The 21,965-nt window shown below is 44.5% G+C and overlaps 1 protein-coding gene across 3 annotated transcripts in view; it reads left to right on the top strand.

Moving 5' to 3' along the window:
- The first annotated feature begins 11,345 nt into the window (after window positions 1–11,345).
- FBLN2 (fibulin 2) overlaps window positions 11,346–21,965 on the top strand; it is a 118,144-nt gene continuing 107,524 nt past the window's right edge. The window contains exon 1 of one of the 3 annotated variants that reach the window (XM_064454300.1): window positions 11,346–11,491. The gene's annotated coding sequence lies outside the window, so the exon portion shown is untranslated. Of the gene's footprint in view, window positions 11,580–11,618; window positions 11,676–21,965 lie in introns of those variants that run through there. The other 2 variants (XM_064454299.1, XM_064454301.1) reach the window with 2 other exon arrangements.

Here is a 21,965-nt window from a genome sequence, read left to right as displayed (position 1 = left end):
CTCTCCTTGGGGAGATTCTAAAATCTTTTCCTCTCCTCATCTGTGAAGTGTAACGAGAACAGCAAATTTACATTACTATGGGCAAACAATAGCTTTGTTTGGAAATAAAATTTTAAACTATTATTATATCAAGATGCTTTTATTAAATGGTATGTTGATGCCACATAACAACAACGTCAGAGACAAAAGACATTTTTTCCCCCTCTTTAGCGATGCCTTGTGCAAGCCTAAACATTGGCTTATTATTTGAAGATAAAGGTCTACCCAAAATAAAAAAGACAATATCAGGTCAGGTCTCCACACGTTTTTAGGATCTCAGTTTTAAGGGCTAAGCATGAATTTACATCCTGGGCAGACTTCTGGTAACTGCTGAAGAACTCAAATCTATTCACAGCTCTCTCCTACTCCTCAAACCCACACATACTTTCTGCAAAGGGCTTTGCACACAGATATGTCTCATTAAAAAAAAACAATTTCTTAAATAACAGCAAGCTTAAATTTAGCCCTTCTGAACCACATATGGAGACTGTTAAAGTTCTACTGGAAAACTTCTAAATGTGAGGCAATGCCTGGGTGCAGCGATGGAAATATGACTTCCTCTGCCATAGGGTTTGACTCAGGGGGATCTCTGCACTGATCCCAAGCACTGATTAAATCACAGCTCCTCTGTAAGATAAACAAAGGATTAATCACAACTAACATGCACCACCTCGGAGTGAAATTCAACAGCAGTGTGACTAAAGGTGAGCCAGAGCTGCAGGCTGGTGGGGTACTGGCCATCAGGTTGGTCTTGTCTGAAATAGTGAGGAGCTGCAGCTACTCTCATCACAAATGTCACGAGGTTTTCTCTTTATGGCAATAATTTCCCACTATCTTGTTTTATGCTGCTTTATGTAGATAATGCTTAAGAGGGAAATCTTAATTGTATATTCCTATTTCTAGGTGACTGGTGCTTCTTGTGTGTTACAGAAGCTAATAGCATTGCAGTCCTGGGGTAAATTAATTTAATTTATTGGTGATTAAAATACAGATGGTCAGAAACAAAAAACTAAAACACCTTCTGCCTTCTCATCTCTCCTGGGTGTCACAGGGCTGTTTCTAACACTTTTTTCCTCACAGCTGTGTGGTGTTCTAACCCTTCTTAACCACCTCTTCCTAGAGGTGGTGCAGAGGTGTCCAGCACAGGCATCCTCCCCAGCCTCTCCTCACAGAGGCCCCTGCAGCCCCCCAGCCTTGCCACAGACACCCAGTACAAAGAGGAACAAGGAATGGGGGCGGGGGTTTGTGTGGAAACCATAAGAAGTAAAAGCCACTGCACTGCTCCAAAGATGTTTCAAAAGCACAGAGCAACTGTAAGTGCCAGGAGGCGGGAAGGACCACTGCTGCAGAGGTGTGCCCTCCCCACTTCAGTTTCTGTTATTTTATACAGCAGGAGTTGTAAGGACAACTCATTCATCTTGGGAGACTGTCCCCTTGCTTGTCCCTTTTTCCCAGTCTGAAAGCCTCCCCTGTGGCCAGGTGTTCACTGGCTTCTGCAGACACTTCTCAGGTGGCCATAAGCTGCGCTCCTGCATTTTCCTATTGTTAATTCGTTCCCTGCTTTCTTACCCTGAACCAAGGCATGCCTAGGTGCACACCTGTGTTTTTGCAGGTTTGCCACCTGTGCAAGTGGGGTTGCAACAAGGAGTCTAGTCCCCTTTTAGCCGCACGCAATGGTGTTGTGGAAGATGAGGAAGTCCTGCAAGAAGAGCCCAGTCTCTTGAAGGGCTCACCTGCTTGCTGTGTGAATGGGGCATTTGGCAGCCATGTGGAGTCACCTTTCCTCCTCCTAATGCCTGGCTTGTGTTAAAATTGGGGAAAAATTGGATACCCCTTCCTTCTTTGGCAGCAGGAGTTTGCACAGGCTCCGGGTGTGGGCTACCAGATGTTTCCCTCTCCCCCTCCCCTGTGCAAGGGCAAAGCATGGGCCAGCTGTAACTATTTCAGAAAAGCACTGAAGGTGAGCAGATAACGCAGTTAAATGGGGCCTTTCTGATGAGCAGCTACCACAGTGCCTTGGCAATTCCAGTTTACAGATCTTATCTTAACAAAACAAAAAACCTACAACCTTCCCTCTGTGACACTTTCTTTTCCCTGCAAAGGCTCATCATGGCTTACAATGGCGACCACCAGAGTGGGATCTGTGGGCATCTGGGATCTGCCCATCACTACCTGGAAACTCCTTCAGAATAACACTTCCCCAGAAACTGTAAGGTGTTGAGAAAACAGACCAGGCTGCTGCAGGTCAGACCCTCCCTGTAGACAGGGTTTTTTCTACTTTTTTTTTTTTTTTTTCTGATGGTTATAAAACTAATGGTTCACATTTTTCATTCTTTCTGACATTGCTAAGGAGAAACAGTCATACAGGGATATCCCTAAACAGTTTACATCTGTGGCCTGAATCTTGAAGAAAACACACAGCCAAATTTCAGGAGAGAAACTGGAGACAGCTGTGAAAGGGTGTTGCTGCTGTCTGTTTTATAGGGTCATCTATTCCCTTCAGTAGTAACAGGAAAAGCATGTCCAAGGTAATTGTGAGTTCGCCTTTGAGTATGAACTAACCAGGGTTATATACTCTTACAGCCTTTTTTCCTATATAGTAGCATCCATAAATGCAGCAAAGAAGTAAGTGCTGTAAAAGGGATGCTTGTTGCATGGATCCAAGTCTAAAGTTGCAGTTAAAGCTACGGTGGAAAAAAAGAAAAGGAAACATCTTAGTTGGATTTTTTTCAGAGCAGGTAACATTTGGACTACTTTTTAACATTAAGCTGAGATGATTTTGTGTGAAGTAAGTATATTTGTGCAGGATGACATCTCCAAATAGTCCCTGTGGGGCTCATGAGATGGTTTTGCTAAGAACTTGGCTAGCTGTGTGTCTGCGCTGCCCAACAACAGGGATGTTTTGCCTTGCTAGATGATAACTTTCACATGTTGTTAGAGATCCATCATGGTAGAAGTCAGTATTAACTGCTCACATGGCCTTCAGCTTTCCAAGATTTAATCATCAGGTCTCTAGGCTGATTCAAGTTTTTATTAGCTCCACACCTTATCCAATTTGGGAAGCTTCTAATATGAGGCCTTGTTCCTGGCTGGAGGAGAGATGTGATCTGCCAGGTTTTGGTGACAGTCACCCATTTACCCACAGCGGTCAAAACCACAATTTTACTTGTTTCTTTGGATCATTTGCATTTTAAAACAAGCAAGGAAAACAGCAATGACAATTGCATGTTAAATAACAGTAGGTTAGTTTCTAACCGGCTTGGCTTAGTTTAACATAATGCTAGTTTTCTGCAGAAAAGGTGCTGAAAGTCTGAGGCTGATGCTTTTGCTAGAGATGAGCTTTGGGGAAAAAAACCTGAAACTAGTATTCTGGTGGTGGCCACCACTGCCTGGTGGGATCAAGAGACAGATTTAGTGGTAAAACAAACAGCAGGTGACACGTCCGTCCCTGCATTGGTGTGGTACTGGACAGCAGAGCTAGGCAGTGTGGCACAGCTCTGCTAGCCTTGTGGCTGTATCCACACCCAGGCTAGAGCAGCTTCTTGGATGCTTTAATGATAAAAGGTTGTACTAGTTATTGAAAGGTATTATGGCAAGGAATTGCCTGTCATGCTCCTCCCGGATAGCAGGCAGTGCCAAACAGCAACTTGGGTACAAGGTAAGTTTGTGACATTTGTGGAAATAGCTATTTGGGTGGTTTATTTGTATAGCAGGTATTTATTATGAACGCAGAATGTTAATGGGGCTCGGACCCTCCATTCTTGGCCTCAGTGCAAATATTTTTATTTGAGCCATCCACCAGAGGAAAACAACGATCTGTGTCAAGTAATTATAAGGGTTTACACACTTCTTTGTCAAAGGGGACCATGCCATACCTCCCAAATGCACAGGTTACTGCCTGACCTGCGCTCGATGGCAGCAGGTCTCTGCCTGTGCAGGCTGAGCCAGAAACCTCTCATCAGCAGTGGCAGTCTCTGCCTTAGCCTCATGTGTCACCATGGCTGGGGTTACACCAGGCTCCTCACAAAAATTCAGCTGCTGGTTAGAACAGACTCCTGTGGGCGAGTCTCACGTGACAACTGAGCAACGCCTTGTATCTAGAGCAGATGCGACAAAGCAACAGCCTCAGTTAACAAGGTGATGTAAAGCACTGCTAGGGTTTGAGATAGTGCTGGGGAGTGGAGAACTGTGGAAGGCTTAAACATTGTTTCCCTCTGCATTTGTGAGCACTAGAGATGAGAGAGAGGTAGTCTTATTTATGATTCTAGCTGGTTTTGAAGGGATGTATGTTTCTGACAATTTTCTGGCAACTTGGGGAATGGCAAAGGCAGCGGGCAACTCCAGATAGCAAAGCAGAAACTTGGCAAATGGTACTTCCCATGCAGTGAAATACAGAAATACCAGACGGAAGTCATACCTCATTTCAGGGGTGAAGACAGAGTCTTCCCATTTTGGGTTGGTAATGGAGTGTGTTATGGGGATGATGAGCTTGAGACTGGAATCTAGATGGGAATATTCAGGCCCAGAATTAAACACCTAAAAAATTAATTTATAGTTTAGAAAGGAAAAAAGGGGATCCCACATAGGCTGGTGCATGTAAGAAGCATACAGAGAACTAATATTGTGGTCATGGGAGTGAACCCCAGATTTTACGGGAGCAGAAATATGAGTGCAGAAGAACCTGCCTGCAGGGCTGTCTGTGCCAAGGAGAACAGACATATGCTATTTTGGGGGAATTCTGTGGCATGAGCAGTGTGCACATGGGCAAAGATGCTGACTCCAGCAGCAGCAGCTCCTTCTGATAGCTACAAGATATTGCAGCAGGAGATGGATATATGCTTATCTTGGAAGCAAATAGAAGAACTATTAAATTTAAGGTGGCCATACAAATATGAACCACCACACTGCTGGGAGCAGAAATATTTTCACAAAGGGAAAAGCTCCTGGCCGTAGAAGATAGGCAGGTAAAAATCAGAAGTTGGAAGGTATGTAAACTCAGTATCTAAGTAAAGGAATGACAGAAGATACAATTTACTTCAGGGTAAAGGCCTGGCAAGTCCTCATTCTCACTGAAAGGGCAAGGGATTAAAAAAAAAAAAAAAAGAAAAGCTCACACAGACTTAAGGAGAGTTTAAAATTATGCCCGCCACCCTGCCTGGGGCTGGCTGCACACCCCTGCAGCCTCTCTAATTTTATCCCTTCTCCTCCCTAGCAGGTGGCTGCAGTCCTTCCTCATTGCTGTGTGTCTGTGGGGGGCTGCTGCTCAGGGCACAGAGCTGTGGCAGCCCTGCTCCCTCGAGAGCACTCTACACCCCAGCCCCATGCTCAGATCCAAACTGGAGCTGGAGAAGCAATGGTCCAATATTACCAAACAGGTGCCCTTTGCTGCCTTCTGCTTTGCTGTGAGTCTCTCAGCTGGTTTTACTGCTTGCCAGTTGCTCAGTTGATGTCCTTTGGGAGATACCCTAACACTTAATTCCATCTTTGCTCTGAATAGCTCTGGGCAATGCCACCTATTTGCCCTGACAGTAAGTGCTCTCCAGACAAATGACTGTCCTGTGACATTAATTTGTTCCATGCACCATTATGGGACAAAACTGTAAGAGGACTCCAGACTTTGCTGTTCTTGTACAGAGCCACTCCACAGTTTTCAATGTAGAGTGTGCACTGCTTCTCGGGGCATTTCAGTCCTGCTTACAGTCTGGCTGCCAGACTTCCCCTTTCTTACTTTCTTCCTGCAACCTGTAGCCATCCTAACTTTCACACTGGCTGCTTTCCTACATCCTACCTACTGCTATATCCAGAAAGGCTGGGTGCAGTGCTGACCGATCTCTGCACCCACAAGAGAACCCTGCTGATGTTAGCAGAGCTTTATGTGGGTGCAAAAACCCACATAAAAAAAGCCCACACAGAAAGAGCCCATGAGCTCTGGTCCTAGCTGACAACCTTAAATATTTGTAATGTTCTGCTGAAATGATGTTTCAATATTGTTGTCCTTTCTAAATTAAGAGCATGTTTCAGAATCATAATGCAAAGCATTACCCTGAGGGTAGCTTCACGTGATGCAGCATGTTGGCAGTCATTCTTATCTTGGATATTTGTTTTGTTTACAATCTGCATGCAATTTGCTGCAGCAAATCTGAAGTGGATTTTAACAGTCTGCATTCGCCAGCTCATCCACCATGAAAAAAGCTAACGCTTCATCTGTTTTTTGTTGTTTTGTTTTTTTTTTTTTTAATTTGCAAAGTCAATACTGAACACTTTAAAAAAAATAAACATTAAAAATGAGTTGTTTCAATTGCATCCTTGACTTCCTCATTCTCAAAATGTTCATGTACAGAAGATCCTGTGAGAGGAATTGGGATGGCTAGGAAGAAATGGGAGATGCCAACAGGGGTGACTGGGGAAAAACACAGCTCCACCTGCTCGCTGCACATTTGTAGGGATGTTAGATTTGAGCCACTACTGCATAATCAGAAATCAGTCCAAACTCAAGTGCATCTGACATGCTCAGCTGGGGTTTCTTGGGAACTTTGTGTGACAAAACTGAAGGTAACAAGCCCTGGAAAGAAGAAGGCATGCTGTACCTGTTTCTGTAGCTATGGGGTAAAGGAAGAGCTCACCTTGGCAGAGGATTTGTCTCAGTAGCATTTGCAGGCTGAAAGCTTATCAACAAGGTGACATCTGCTGGCATCAGAGTGCTGATTTCTGAGAGCCATGCTTTCTGATGTGTACTTATTGACGGTGAAAAAGTTTGAGAACAAGGAACAGTTTCAAGCCAGGTTCTAAAATAAGGATAATTTTCCTGCCATTTGTATTGAAGAGCCCTCGGATCTTAGATTTCAGTGCATTTCTCAAACACTTGCAGTAAAATGTCAGAACCTGAAAGAATACCTTATCAAATGCTGCTTGTAAGTGTTCTTTGTTTGTCAGTCCATTAAATTAAGAGCAAGTCACTGTAGGGCACATTTGTTCCTTGCTGGAAGAGTTATGCTTTAGTCTGTTTCACATCTATGACTTTATTTCCTCCAAGGGCACTGAATACATATAGCAGAGTACTGAATTTGAATGAATACCTGCAGAAAAACTGGCTGATGATAAAGGAAGGGCAATGCTGTTTTCCTCTTAAACTGTCCAAGTAGGTAATTCTCACATTACATTTATCCAGCACCACAGGAATCTTCTCTTGTAAGCTGTTTCTTTAATTTTCTTCTGTTAAGAGTTCAACTGTACATGTCATAGCAAATCTTTGCAAGCCCTGGTGATCAGAAATCTCCAGAACAATAAGGGCTTTTCTCCACTGGGTTGAGTAGACATACATTGTAATTGACTTGTTTGGATTGGGCTAATTATAAATTGTTTAATTTTTCTCTCATTTGAATATTGACAGTCTGGTATTTCAAAGCAGCAACATCTGCTGAAAGTTTTTCCTATGTGAGCTATACATTTCTTATGTTTCTCAACGGTACTCTGCAATAAAAGGCATGCTGTTGAATGGCCTGACTTTGGCCAAGGAGGCATTTTTTTTCTGCTGCTTTGTGACATCTTCCCAAATTCTGAAAAATTGTGGTTGGATGAGGACGTGTGAGGAAATATTTCAGTCTGAGTCTGCCCACACTTGACAATTGTTCAGCTCTGCTCTGGGGTTATTCAACCAGAGTAGCACTGCTTTGAAGTGGAAATGTTATAGCCATGAGGAAGAGAGAGTCATGGAAGAGATGTGGCAAAAGAGTTCCTACACTTTACACTGGCAGAAAAAAAGGAGTCGAGGACACTGGTGGTGTGGTTGCCACTGGTCTGCAATTAGGAAATTGCTGCTTAGGAAACACTAAAACTTTTTTTATGTTAGCTCTGGAATTCTAAAATATCACATTTTCTCCACCCAGATTTGGTGCCTCTTCTTTAGGGCTTTTATTTGGAAAAGCTCCAGTTGCTTCTAAGTGGGTCAAGTTCCCTACTACACCATGTACAGAGGATTCTCTATGTGTCCAGGTTTTGTGCCTGTCTCTTGGAAGGAGGCAGCACTACTCCTCTCCCCTTTGGTGCCCAATGCAGAGCTCAGTTTCCAGAGTGCTGGAGCTGCAAAAAATGGCTGAATGAAAGTCCAAAAGAACATTTTTCCATCTTGAGTCAGTCTTCCAAAGAGTTAGTTTTGCTTTCCAAAGCTAGTCCCTGAGTGGATATGTGCTAATCCCACCACCAATTATGGCTGCTCTGTATCTTGTGCAGATTCACACAGCTTGCCTTACCTTTTCAGTCCTCAAACAATGTTTCTTTGTCAATTTTCCTTCATTCAGAAAAGATGGAAATTCCTGTTTAGCCTCGCTTCATGAAATCCTGGATGTATTAATTCTTCAGTGACACTTGAAGTAAAATTTAAGTAATATTATGATAAGAAAATTACTCTGTTTCTGAGAAATAGTTTTAATCAGGCAAATAAAGTGAAAACACTGCCTGAGGACAGGCCACCAGCATATTACTCCAACTTTCAATTTAGGTCTAGGACTTCCTGAGTTTATCCGGTTAAGTGGTGTTGTGGTGAGGTGTAGCAGAGCTGAACTGGCAGGTTCTTAACAGCTATTTTGCTCTGCTGTGCTGAGGAGTTTCTATCCTCTACAGTAAGGTCCTCTGGGGCTATGTTGCATCTATTATTGCTGTTTTACACTGATATGTAGAGAGATTAATTGATTTGTCTTAGTGGTATGTCAGGAAATCATTGGCAGAGCAGGATAGAGGCTGCTCCCTGTGTCACAGTTATCTACCCCGACAGTGCCATTGCTTTCCTCCAGCTCAATCCTCAGCTGCTGGACACAAGGCTGAGACCCTGTGTATGACTTCCCCTGCACCTCTCCCCTCCTAAAGGTGTACAGCAAACACCAAAGCTGTGGTTATATTTCCCCCTAAAGTCCCCCCATTGTACACATTCAGCTCTGGGCTTAGCAAGGGCATCGGAAACACTGTTGTACAAGTGTTGAGAGGGATTTTTAACTTCTGTCTTTAATGGGTCTGGTTGTTGGGATCTCCCACTGCCTCTGCCTGTGTTGGTTGTGCTTGTGGAGCAAAACAACAGTCAATAGGTGTTTTAGGGAGAAGAAACCTCATGCTGAAAATCTAACAGAGTCAGGGGTGCAGCTTGCTTCCCCCTCTTAGATCTGAGGAAGGATTTTTGTGCCTGAAAGCTTTGTATTTTCCATGTGCATCAATTTGTCTTATGAGAGATTTTACCCCTACCTGCAGACTTCGTCTTGCTGAGGCCATCATAGCTTTAACAGCAAAAACTGCTGGAGTGATGTCAGGAGTGTCCTGTCATTCCTATTTTAGTTTTATCACAGTCCGGGGCTTGGCGCCATTGGTGTCTCCTTGTCTTCCTCAAACATGGGTGACTTGGACTGCAGGGTGTGGAGGTGGCAGACGTGGGCTTGCTCCCAGCTCACCCACAACCTGATGTGCAAAGCCCAGATGAAGCATGACCTCTGGCTCAGCTTCTTGCCATCTGCTCATGCTGCAGCTGGATGGCAGCAAGTGGCACTCATGGGCTGTCACCAGATGATTTAAGGAGACTGTAAATGCTACCTTCAGAGGAGTGGTGCTCACATCACATCTCCGCAGAGGTAGAGAGAAATCAGAGTCCTCTGCTCTTTCTATGCTTCTTTTTTTCCTTCGGATGAAATTCAAGACTGTGTAGGATCATTTTTTGGAGGATTGATTGTTTCCTCACAAAGCAAATAGCATTTTTCTCTCCAGCTAAAGTTACACAATAATTTTGTATAGTTGGTCTAGCCCTGAGGGTGCTCAGCAGCAATCGACAGCAAACCCCCTCCCCACTTCACACAATAAGACAGTCCCACTTTCCCAAGATTTGCCTATGTCAGAGACAGGATACCACATTATTCAGAAATGGAAATTCTTACACTGCTACTTTTCCCTAATTGTATGCACATTTTGTCTGTGCAGATTTCAGACTTGCCTGTGAATGGGAGCTGCTGAGAGCTAGAGGCAGCCCAAAAGTTTCTTCAATAATGTTGCATTTTTACTGTCACAGACTGGGTTGAGCTGCAGTTGCTATGAGGAGGAGAGGAGAGCACAGGAGGAGAAGGCCACGATGAGGAACATCTCTCCCAGGGCAGCAGTGCCAGAAGAAGGTGACCAAGTGCTGCGTGGGAGCCACCACCTCTGACCACAGCAGTAGATGCTGCTCCATCTCTTGGTCGTTAGAAAAGGCAAAGCCAGCAGCCAGACCATGGATGCTTTGCTACATCCATCAGCTGGCTGCTCGCATTGCCTGTGATAGGGGCAGGCTGGTGGTGCAGAGACACTTTGCTGAGGGCTGAACCTGCAACCTCAGCAGGGCCCTAAGTGCAATGCTTCCATGACCCTTCCCATGCAGGCTTGAGCCAAGCTGTTCTCTGCCAACAGCTTTGGTAAGCATCAAACAGGATGAGCAGTGAGGCCTGGATGTATGGGGGGGGTGTTTGGTCAGTTCCTTCCTCCCATAACTAAATGCCAGAGAAGATGGAGGAACTCTGCAGTGTGAAACAGCCCAGATGGGTCTCCCTGTGCTGCCTGCCCCAGGGGCTGGTTGCAGAGGTTCAGGGCTACCCAGCAGAGGCAGGTCTAGCCCTACAGCCAGGCTAAGGGCTGGAAACAGCTTGTGCTGAAGGGGCAGAAATGCAGGGGGGAGCTGAGCCCTGTTCCCCAAAGGGAGTTCCCAGGGCTCCCCATCAAGGGCAAGACAGTCTCCTTCTGACCGAGCCAGGGCACTGAAGCCAGCCCCCTGCGCTTGCAAGCACATCCGGGCTGCCTGGTAGGGAAAAGGCACCCTGAGTTTTTCTTAAGACCCTCCAAGGGATGTTTTTGCGATGACATAGTGCTGCAGTGACTTTGTTCTTCCCAGAGACATGTATCTAATTTATACCGGGATGAGTTTCTATAAACAGTCTCTATTGTCATATAAATATGACAACTGGACCCTCTCAATCTAAGGATTGGGATCAAAACCACCAAATGCTTCTGTGGCGGGTTATGGTGAGGTAAATATGGGGCTGCTTAGATCTTAGTAAGCGGCAGTGGTATGAAAAGAAAACTAAAAGCACTTCATAGCACAATTTTGAAGCCACTTTTGACTGACTGAGTGGACTTAACCTAGGCAGACCTAGGTGGTGAGGCACCTCTGCCCCATGGCAGGCACGGGGCTCGGCTTTCACCACCCGCTTTTTTTTTTTTCCTTTTTAAAATTGGAAACCCCAGGAAATAGGATGCAGACTTTTCTCCTCCACGTGAGCCTTAGAAAACAGCCGATCTCATTGTTTCAGTATGTCCAGCCCTGCTCCGCGGGCTCCCCGGGGCGGCGGGCACTCGCCTCCCGCCCGGCCCGCCGCTGGCCGCCCTGCGGTGCGGAGCAGAGCGCGGTGCGAGCAGAGCGCGGTGCGGCGCGGAGCAGCCCCCGGATCAGGTCAGCCGCGCCGCAGCTTTCCGGCCCCTCCCTCTGGCTCCCGGGGTCCCCTTGCCCCTCTCCCCGCGGAGCGGCGCGGCGCGGGGAGGTAAGTGCGGTGGTGGCGGGGCAGTGGCGGGGCGGGCGCGGAGCAGCCCCGGATGAGCCACGCTCGGCGGCGGCGCAGCGCCGAACCGCCCCCGCGGTAAGTCGCGGTCCCGGTCGCGGTCCCGGTCTCGGTCCCGGTCGCGGTCCCGGTCGCGGTCCCGGGCGGAGCCGGCTGCAGCCCCTCGGTGCAGGGGACACGATCCAAAGCCCTTTCCCGGCTACTCTGGACAAATGTGCAAATACTTCCTTACGCTGTTCTCTTCTCTTCTTCCTTTTTCTGGGGTTTTGTTTTTTTGATTGTTGTTCTGAAAGTGGAAAATTGTAAAAGAAAAAAAAAGTTGCTGTAGATGTTTCAGAGCTGTTGCTTTGTTGAGAACAACTCCCTGGGTGGAGGCGAGAGCAGCCCGCGGTTCGGTGGGAGTGTTTGCAAATTAAATGTCATTAGGAGGTGGGGGAAATCTGGCAAAAATTGTTCCATAAATGCGTCCTCCAAGTTGTGCAGGCTTGCTTGCCTCGTGTAAGCTTAACGAAAAACAATGGGAAGTTTGAAAGGAAGAGGAGAAAATACACGGGATAACTAAGAGAAGTGTTTTCTGTCTGCTTTTGCTGGTGTGCTTGGATTCTTGAAGTGAGTGGTGCTGGGCGCGAACGCTCACCAGCTGTCTCCTGGCAATGCGGAGCAGGGGGCTGTGTTGGGGAGATCTGGGTGACCAGGCTTGCAGCATTGGTGGAGAAATCCAGACCCGGGCAGCAGAATCACTCATGGCGTGTTCAGGGCTTGAGCGAGAGTCAGCCCGTCCTCTGCCCCCATGTCTCCCCTCACCTTATCTCTTCCTCTTGTCACTCAAAGGCTTGTGCTGGAGCCTGTTGATCTGCCCGGAACTGAGCCACCCACAGGGAGCAAGGCCAGAAGAGGTAGGGTTGGGTGCATGGTCTGTACTGCCAAGGTCTTTTGAGCTTATGGGCACCACACTGGCATTGAGATTTTTCTCTAAGCCGTTGGTACTGAAGGGGAAGATGTTATTATTGCTCAGTTATATTAGTGCTGAGTTTTGTTGTTTTGCACCCGTAGATGATGAGTAGAGAGGTGGTACCTGAGAGTGTACCTGTCCCTGTGGTTTTCTAACAGTCAGCTCCTGAATCCTGTCCTTTCCCACTCCTCATGGGGCATCTTTGTTTTAGGCATCCTTGTCCTTCCAGTTGCAGAGGGAGGTTATGGGCACATCCCATAAACATGGCTTTACTTACAACTTGGTTAGACTGTGATTTAACAACAACACGTACAGCTTATAGTGTATGGTTAATGAATGTAAAATTATCTGAGAAAGATACAGCTTTCTACTGGAAAGCTTATTAGTGGAATGGATGACATTAATAAGAAAGATTTTCCCCTAATGGCAGAATGGGGCCTACAGAAGCAAAAAAAAGGTCTTTTAACTGCTTCTTTTCTCAAGTGGAGTCAGCAGGACCTTCAAAAACACTTTGAAGACATTTACACTGGTATTAATAGGGCTGGTGTTGGCATAAAGTTATCATTCAAAAAATCACACCCTTAATTGGCATTACTGTGTTGACAAACCATTCCAGTGCTGCCTTATCCTTCAATAACCGTATTATTTTAATTGTATCCATGTGTTCTTTCTCATGGCAAAGGCTCTGAGCAGAGTTTGTTGAATTCAGTGTGGTGGCTGGAGCTTTACCTTCTCCAGTAAAGACAAGAAACCAATGGCGAAGCAGCTGAGACCTTCAGTCCTGGTAACACCTCAATGATTCTGCTTCTGTGGGACTGCTGATCTGGGCAAACTGCAGTAAGCTGCTTTGCAAACTATACTGGGATAAATAATAGGTAAACACTAGTCTTGCAGTATATTTAAATAGTAGAAAATATCTTCTTTTAATTCAAATCAGTTTCTGTGATTGGAGAGATCCCCCACTCTTTTCCATCCATCCATCCATCCATCCATCCATCCATCCATCCATCCATCCATCCATCCATCCATCCATCCATCCATCCATCCATCCATCCATCCATCCATCCATCCATCCATCCATCCATCCATCCATCCATCCATCCATCCATCCATCCATCCATCCATCCATCCATCCATCCATCCATCCATCCATCCAGCCAGCCAGCCAGCCAGCCAGCCATCCAGCCATCCATCCATCCACTTTAACACCTTTTCAGTTGCATTAGGTGGTCATGTGGCATTATAGACGTCTAAATTTATCTGATCTACTTGAAGATGGAAGAAGCCATCTTAATTCAGTTTTGTGCACTGAGTGGTAGGTAGCCTTTCAGGAGTGATGGTGGGCAGCGAGTCCTACGGTGCTTGGTGGCATTAAAGGTGACATTCCACTGCCGTCAACACCTTCTCAGGCATGCAGCATGGGAGAGTAATGACAACCCACATACCTGAGGGCTGGTTGGGTAAGTGTAGCTGAAGATCCTTCGACCCACTGGAAAATGCCCATGAGCACACAGGGGTCTGCACTGGAGTGCTCATGCGTGTAGCTTTACTCCCATATATGCACAAGATGAAGCCCACCAGACATCCCAGCCTGGCTTTTGGCTCTGGCAGTAGATTGCTATAGAGCAGCAGCACAGTGAGGAGATGGCATCTTCTCAACCGCTGTCTCTCTGGTTGGTATTCAGCCCTGTTATTACACTTTTTGGAAATATTTTGTTTTGCTGGACAGTTCCTAAACAACAGGAGGGACAGTGCTGGGGCAGTTCTGTGCTGCCAAAACCATTCCAGCCCCATGGATATCCATTCCTCCAGATTTACAGGAGCAGAATGTAGTTATATCCCATCTCCAGGCTGTGACCTGCTTTCACTCCATGTTAAAAAAACTACGCTTTTAGTGCCTTTTTTTTGTGTGTGTTGGAACCTCTAAGGGCTCCTATGACTCTCATTGCTGTACCATCTGGTATCTGCTCTCAGTTCTCAAAGTCTGCATGGATACTGTTAGGTATAGAGGGAACCTTGGCTGTTCTTCCTTGTCATCCTTGTGGCCTTAGATTTTGCATCCCATGTAAACCAGACCAAGCCGACTGCCAACCGTGCCTTTCACAGTTGCTTTCTTTCCTTTACTCTGTGAGATGACAAATGCTTAAAGTGTTGGTCTTCTCTTTCAAACTGTTCTTTGAGAATTCTTCCATGCCTGGGAGTTTCTTCCCCTAGTTTGTGGATAAGAGGTGGGATTTAACTGCTTCCGGCAAAACCAGAAGTGTCCCTTAAATTACCCAGAGATTTTTGTGGTTTCTGAAAGGTTTACAGCAGGCACATGCTTTCCTACAGCTGCCTTCTGGCTTTTCAGCATCATACTCTGAAGAAACCAGACTGCTGCTAACTGGTCCACCACTGCCAGGGGCTGCTTGCCTCTTCGATGAGACTTTGACCTTGGGGCAACCATGATCTCAGGTGGCCTCACACTGTTCCAGGCTGTGCCTGCTGGGAGCTCCCTTTCCTCTTCTGTTCCAGGGTTGAACTGTGCTGAGGTGTTTCTTTTCTAAGTTGTATACAGATCCCTAGTAACAGAAAGAACCTTGACTCTTGATTATTCTGCCTCTTATCTTAGATGTGCCAACAGCCCATGAATAAGGCTCTGATATAGTGATATGGTTTCATGCATTCACTTTTGTTTAGCTTTTCCCCTCATTCTCTTGCATTAGAAATTTGGATTTCCTTCCAGCTCATTGACATAATATTAATCTTTCTTTTTGCTGGAAGTGACATGTCACCTTTAATAACAGGGGCCTGGATTCAATATCCCAAGAGGTCCTTCTTCTGATTCCATGTTCATGTACACCAGGAGCTAAAATAAAGAGACTTCTGAAAGGGGCTTTCCAAAGCATGGTTTGTTTTCTCCCACTTATGTTATTGTGGTGTTTTTGTAAGAAATCAAACCATTGAAACAAACACATATCCTGCTTAGATATGAAGAAACTGCAGCTTGCTTGTGGCCTGAATCCACTTCTTCTGCTGAACCATGGATAGAGCAAGACCAAACCCTTTGAGTTACGTTTTCATTCGTGTGTGTTACATTCTTGTACACACATTCTTGTGTGTTAATATATTATTCATGAAAATTAAACTGTGTTAATTACATCTCCTGATCTGCTTTAAGAGAGACATATATTCCTTGTCTGACTTGCTTGCTAATGAACTCTGTGGATCAAATCCAAAATCAGGGAGAAGTTTATCTCTGACCCACGCATGCAACTCTCCCTGACTTAATTGTCCAGATGTGACCTCCAGGCTTCCCGTGTAAGGGTGACTGTGGAAGTAAATGTTTGACTGGGAGATGTCACTGGCATTTATTGCTGGGTTCACCAGAGCCTGTGGCTTTCATCAGTGTGGCCTCATTTTTATGAATGAAGGCAGGCAATGACTGCTGAGCTGTCCAAACTGGTGCCAGGAATCCGGTATTGTAGAGAGGTGGGTGGAGAAGGGAGCATGAGAAGTGCTTCTGTGCCTGTGGTCCCACCATGGTACAGCTGCATGTCCAGCCCCAGGCGCGATGGATAGCCACTCTGCTTCTGCAGTCTGGAGGTGGTCTGGGCTCAGGGGAGCCCAGAGGGAAAAAGTCACAAAGTACATCACATATTCCTTTTTGCAAAGTAAAAGTTTAAAAAGTGACCCTTCTCACCTCACAGACTCTTTCCTGACTACTTTGGTAGGAAATTTTTTAAAATTATTGTTATTTTTTATTCCTAGCATGAGGCTTCTTTTAGTTCAATTCTGGATTTTACTCTTGACTCTATTCAGTGAACACACCTTGGAGACAAAGAGCTCATTTTTCCTGTAGTCACAAAACTTTTTAGAACTGCTAACCCCTTATACCTGTACATGTATAGTTAAAGAAGGATCTTAATGTGGTTTTGTCTAGACTTGTGATGGGGGGAAAGAGAGAAAGCAGTTCCTGGGGCATGGATAAATGACTTTTTAGAAGTAGAAAATATAACCAGCAAAGATTATATCCCCAACAGAGCTGGCAGAAGGGGTCTTATGGGTGTTCTTAATCCACCTCACTGCAAACTTAGCTGGGTTAGCTCAAACCACCTTTGTTTTTGACTTAAATTAGCTGAGTGTGCACTAGCACAGTGAATGTTCTCTCTGTCCGTCCTGCCAGATGTGTGGTGGGGGACTACCAGCCAGCTGCTGGTCCTCAGCCAACTCCTGCTATAGCCACATCCAGGAGAGACCATCTGTGTGTCCCCCAGGCTTTACTTAAATGAGAGCTGAGCCGTTTGTCCAGTATCAATTTAACCACGTTTGTCAGACAGATTCAGCTTAAGATGTGCCCCTTACACTCACATTTGTGCTGTCCTAAATCATTTCAGCTTGGCACCTATTCCCCAGTTCTTAGCTCAGGTCCCATTAATGGTTCTTTCTGGGAAATTTCACAGGTCACTGGTGCTCTGCGGCAGCCACCAGGAGTGGGACCAGCTGAACTCCTTAAGGGTGTCCGTGTGGTTCAGTTTGAACAGCTATTTTACCCATGGAACAGACCTGTTCTTTTGCCTGAGTATTTGTGAACCATTTAGGATGATATCAGATACGCATGCATGGGCAGAGATTGAGAAGATGCCTGTGAGGTTTGAATTCTCATTTAAATTAAAAGGCAATTAGTTTTCTCTGTTCCTGTGACAATCCCATTTGAAGTGTTTTATAAAAACAACTTCTAGGATATTGCTTTTCTGTACTGTGCACTGGGCTTCGGAGGCCAGGTTTCTAAAAAAGAAGAAGATGGAAGGCAGAAAAATACTGTTTTGCTGGCGTTGTTACTCTTTAGATAAGAGAGAGACAGAGAATATATTTAAAACTCTGAAGCCTTGTGTAGCCTGGAACCTTTTCACAGGAGAATACTACTTTACATATATGGCTGGAATGGAAAAAAAAATAACTTCTGAAAATGATAATTTTTTCTTTTTAAGAATTAAAAACAAGTGTTTAGATATGATTAATTATTGCAATATGTGAATGTTGTAAAGTTTCATCTATTCGCAGTAGTATTTCAAATGATTTAAAGTTGTTTGCTTTTACCATGTCATTATATATCATGGATTTGTTCCAGCTGTCCTCCACAAATGTATCATTCATGATGGATTTTGCAAGGAACAGGCTGCCACATTTTAGTTTTGATACAAAAGCCCAATTTTGTTTTATTTTTAATATAGTTTTGCTTTGCAGAATGTCTTGCTGGTTTTTAATGGAGTTGGCAGAGACGATGCTAGTAACTCTACTGGGCAGAGTTATTGGACCTGGCTTGCACCTTCTGAAACCCCTTGAGGCTGGGGTCAAGGGTGGGCATCTGTGCAGATATCTGACCCCTCTGACCACTACCAGACTTTCTCCCCTGGTATGAGCTGTGCCTGGTCACTGCCTCCCATTGCTGTCAGTGCCTCTTGGCAGGAGGTAGCAGTCCACCTATCTGCTGGCTCCACAGTTTGCACAAGCAGTTCCTAATTTGCTTCAGGCAAAATCAAGTGGATTATCTCAAGACGTGAATTAGGCTATTGAAGATAATCCTGCTGGTTTTTGGGTTTGTCTCTTTCCTTCCTGAAGTGAATTAGGGAGGACTCTTAGAGACTGCTCGGTCAGCCACATGTGAAGAGCCATGAGCTGTTGCTGGGTGTAAGGACAGGCAGCTGAAGGTCTCACGAGCACAGCTGCAGCTGACAGGAGGGATAGTCACCATGGCCTCACTAAAAGTCCAATGAAGTTATTATTGAAAGAGAACGTCTTTCTTACTGAGCTGCTGAGGCTTGCTCAGTGGCTCTACCAGGTCTGTTGAGGCTTATTTCTTACTCAATTTTCATAACCAGAACACTTATATTTGGTAACATGTCATGTTTTCCTATTCTGAACTAATCTGCCTCATGCATGGAGCTCTGTCATATAAACAGTTTATCATACCAACTAATGATCTTGAAAGACTGGATATGATTAACATATAAAACTTGGATGGCCACTTGAAAAGGATATAATCTGATACTGTACAGAGCAGATTGACTTGGGGGATTACCCCTCAGTTCCGTGCTGGTAAATAGCATAAATGGATCTGCTCAGAAGGCAGAACTGCAGTATACTTTGAAATATCAGTTTGCTGTTAGAGCAAAACCAAAATGCAATGTGCTTTCTGACATGCCATTTGGTTCCTGGTGTGGCTCCTTGCATATCCAGAAGGGTATGTCCTGTGGAAACTGTTTGTAATAAATCATGGGTTTTTCTAAAATGCAGACATCAATAGCAAGAGTGCAGGATAAGCAATCTCTCTTCATTTTTATTAAGATTTTTGCATTCTTCCCGAAGTGTTGACATAGTACATGATACCCTCGGGTGTTGCAAGTGTCTGAATATCTAGGAGGTGTAAAAGAACAAGAACATGTAATAATGTCTCTTTAGTCCAGGAAAACAGGTTGAGTGCATCACTTTCGTTCCTACATTGAAATAAAATGAGCAAAGATTCTAGTAATCAAAAAGGAAACTCACTGGTATATACTTACCTTTAATAAAATCTCTCCTGTAAAGAGTGAAAAAACAAATTAGCACTTTATGATTTTTGTCATGAAGATGAAGTATACCTCTAGACCATGCAGTTTCACATATTTAATTCTTAGTTACATTTCTGTAGTTTGTGATTGCTTGTCTCTGATGCTGGAAATAGCACAGTGCTGGGTGCTATGGTACTCTAACATGCAACTAAGGTTCCAGGTGCTGCCATGATTGTGATGTATCTTTGCACTGGAAAAAAACACTAAAATAAGCAGTGAAACGTGTCAGGCAAGCATGTGTGTGTTTTAAATAAAATAGTCTCTACCAGGTTTAAAATGAAATGTTTCCATTTCTTTTTAAGCCTGCTTTTCTAAAACTCATTTAAAGAGACTAAGTAACATCTGCCACCAGTAACATCCTCATGTTTAGGCCCTAGCTCTGAGAGTGGAAAGCACACAACGTTAATTTTAGTTACTAGGATGGGGTGCAGAGTTAGGTGTTAGTAGGGAAGCACTTGGACAGGAGCAGAGCCCAGGTTTTGCATAATAATAACAACTTCTAGTTGTTTTTTAATGGCGTTTTTTTCCCTGATGGGTAAATTTAAGTAGGTCTCATTTCCTCATTAAACAAATAGCTAAGTTAAAGAAGAAAAATATTTTCTGCAAATCACATCCTATTTTTGTCTTCTTTCAATTAGCACAGATTTTAAGTTGCAGCATGAGTGTAGTCCATCTGACCTACCTTCCCTCCCCTCCCCTCCCCTTGCCTCCCCTCCCCTCCTTACTGACACTGATATTAGAACTATGGGAAAACTCAGACTGCTGGCAAAATGGGTGGAAAAAAATCAAATGTTTAATGTTTTGCTTGAACATTTTGTGGTTTCTCCTGAAATTCTTTGTCTGAAACAAAGGATGTTCTCTGTTCTTTTCTGGGGGATTTGTTTTTTATTTGAAAAAATCTGCAGTGTCACTGTGGGATGCAAAAGTTTCTACAGAAATGGCATAAATTCTCTACAAAATCTTTTTTTTCTTAAACCTGAAAAAAAAATTACAGTTACAAACTGCAAAAAAAAGCCTCTTTTGATGGTGAAAATTCGTTTGTTGGCAGATTCTTACAAATGCATTCAGAATCAAAATGTTAGTGATTTGGAAAAATCTCAGAATAGAGTAATTTCACATGACCCCCTCTTGGAAGCTTCTAAGTTTTGCATTCTTTGCTCCAGTACAATTCCCAGTGAAGAAATACTTTTTAAAAAATAAATAAATTATGGATTCTTTTAAAAATGTTATTCCTTGCTTTTTGGGTACTATACTAAGTTATATTTATATATCCTAATCTTACCCTGATTTATATGATCAAAATTAAGCTTTCGTGGATTTGTTTGGAGTCTGGAAAAGATATGAACTGAACTGCAAGACAGACAGTTGCTGCCCTATTGAACTTGCTGGCTGTGGATGCCCAGGCTTTTCCAGCTGGATGCAGGGCTGCCATAGTGGTGTGCTGCCTTCTCTCCCAGGCATCCCGGCCAGAGTTACCTGTCCCCTGGCTGTGTGGCACTCTGTGTGCTCCCTGGCCCTCCTCACTGTTTACAGGCCTGAGGAGCAGTAATGGGCACAGGAGATGGGCTGGAGGCTGTGGTTGCTCCTCTCTGCAGAGCTGCAGCTGTGAAAGGGGGTGTCTGCAGCCCGGGGTGCAACAAAAAAGAGCAGAGCCGTGGGAGCAAGCAGTGAGGGGGGAGGTGGTGGTGCACCCATGCATGGCACGCTGAGTGCCTGCACAGTGGCCAGTACAGGGTCTCTAATCTCTAAGGGACTGTCTGAGGCATAAAAAAAATTGGTGGCTTTGGGATGATGTGGGTGAAAAAGCCTCCTAGTCACGTATCTTCTGCCCTTTCAGCCAGGCTGGCTTTTACTGTGATGCTAGCTTGCACTGTTAAGTAGTTGCTAGTTGCCACTTGGAGAGCATTCCTTTGTTATTTCAGAATTACTGAGACACTTAATTGGCTGTTCATTAACTGCCTTAGAGAAAAATAAGATTTGATTAATCATCATTTCAGCAAATTATAGCCTGTTCTACAGGCTAATGAATTTAAGCAGTAAAGAGCTGGCTTTCTGCAGTTAGCTGTGACCTGCCCTAGCTGTGCAACCCTCACTGCCTGACCCTGAACTGGAGGGTTTGAGGTGTACAGAAATGAGAGGGGTCACTGGCACAAATCAGGGATAGAGGAGTGTAAAGTCCCGTATTAAAGGGGTGAGGACCATGGGGAACTGCCTAGGGTGCGGCGGAGACGATGCCTGTGCCTGGCAGAGGTACAAATTGTGGACATGAACGCAGACAGCCAGCAAAAGAGATGTCTGTTGGCCGTAATTCTTAACCTTTGAGATCACTTCATTTTGTTACTGTTTTGTAAGCGATCATCATTATAACTGATCAAGATCAAACTTCTGAGCTGAGATCTTGAATTCATCATTGAAGAATATATCTTTTTGTTTTCTGCAATATTCCTACACAGTATGTTATTTCAAGTTTTACATTACCCACGTCCTGGTTTCAAATTTAACTGGTTTAATTAATTGTGCAACAGGGGAGATACAACTAGCACTTTTGCTTTAGAATAAACTGGTTTATCCAAAGGTCTAGAGTTTGAAGAAAGACAACTCCACAGATGCATTATGCACTCCCACACAAGGTATTTGCAGGTGTTACAAGGCCAACAATTTAAAAAGCAGGTTTCTTACATGAAACTGCTTTGCCTTCTTATGGCCAAGTGTTAAAGTTCCCCCAAAGCTTTTCTATTTTCTGTCATCTTTGTGTCTTAGATCCTTCCTTTTCCAAGATCCCTGACTGCTGCTCACCTTTAATCTCTTTTAGGGGCCGTTTCTCGC

This window comes from Phalacrocorax carbo, chromosome 6 (genome assembly GCF_963921805.1).
Source record: "Phalacrocorax carbo chromosome 6, bPhaCar2.1, whole genome shotgun sequence".
Classification (NCBI taxonomy): Eukaryota; Metazoa; Chordata; class Aves; order Suliformes; family Phalacrocoracidae; genus Phalacrocorax; species Phalacrocorax carbo.
The sequence above is the reverse complement of the archived record's forward strand: the minus strand, read 5'-3'. Positions and strand labels throughout refer to the sequence as shown.